Source organism: Vespula pensylvanica, chromosome 25, assembly GCF_014466175.1.
Source record: "Vespula pensylvanica isolate Volc-1 chromosome 25, ASM1446617v1, whole genome shotgun sequence".
Taxonomy (NCBI): domain Eukaryota; kingdom Metazoa; phylum Arthropoda; class Insecta; order Hymenoptera; family Vespidae; genus Vespula; species Vespula pensylvanica.
The window spans coordinates 2,013,349-2,013,890 of NC_057709.1; positions in this window are offsets into that span (position 1 = coordinate 2,013,349).

The window sequence follows — 542 nt, forward strand, 5'->3', positions numbered from 1 at the left end:
TATATATATATATGTGTGTTAAATATTGCGTTTTGTAATACATTATTAGAAAGTGATATTCTCAAAAGCTATTGTTTGCTATATAACTAATAAACTGTTACATTGACATGTCTCCTAATTTAAGCATTTAGTTCTCTTGCTATTGATTTACATTCCTTTATTTATAATCTTATATTTTCTTACTACTTATTTATTCATTATATTTCATTTATTATTTAATACTTATTAATTACTATCTATTTACTATTTAATTATATATTTATTACTTTCAACTATCCACATGCTATAAATTGTATCACAAATAAGAGAAATAATATTTTTTTTTATATAACATTGTATTGATTCCACTTCTACTGTATTTTTCGATAATAGAAAAAAAAATAATAATGAACTCATTTGTAATATTTCATTTCTTATATATACATGAAATATAATATTTCAGATTGACGGAAGAATTGGAAAATAACTTTAATATCCCGATTATGCAGCAACTGATGGGTTCCACCATGCATATATGTATTTCCGGTTACTACGTACTGACG